The sequence below is a fragment of the Brassica oleracea genome, chromosome C6, assembly GCF_000695525.1.
Source record: "Brassica oleracea var. oleracea cultivar TO1000 chromosome C6, BOL, whole genome shotgun sequence".
Classification (NCBI taxonomy): Eukaryota; Viridiplantae; Streptophyta; class Magnoliopsida; order Brassicales; family Brassicaceae; genus Brassica; species Brassica oleracea.
Window position 1 is genome coordinate 9,896,854 of NC_027753.1, and position 358 is coordinate 9,897,211.

Sequence of the window (358 nt, forward strand, 5' to 3'; positions counted from 1 at the left end):
TTTTTTTTTAAATATAGCGAGGGACATTTCCCTCGGAATTTTCCGAGGGACAACTCCCTCGGAAAATTCCGAGGAACGGATCCCTCGGAATATACCGAGGGAACAGTTCCTCGGAATAAACCGAGGAAAAAGTCCGTCGGTATACTCCTATCGATCGATGTATATATGTCCAAACACGCATCGATCGATGAACTTCCGAGGAATTATCCCGACGAAGTTCTACCTCGGTATATTCCGAGGACTTTTCCGACAAACAAGGGATCCTCGGAATTTCCTCGGAATTCCGTCGGAAAATTCCGAGGGATTTCAGAGGAAAAAAGAAATTCCGAGGAATTATTTCCGACGACGTATTTCGTCG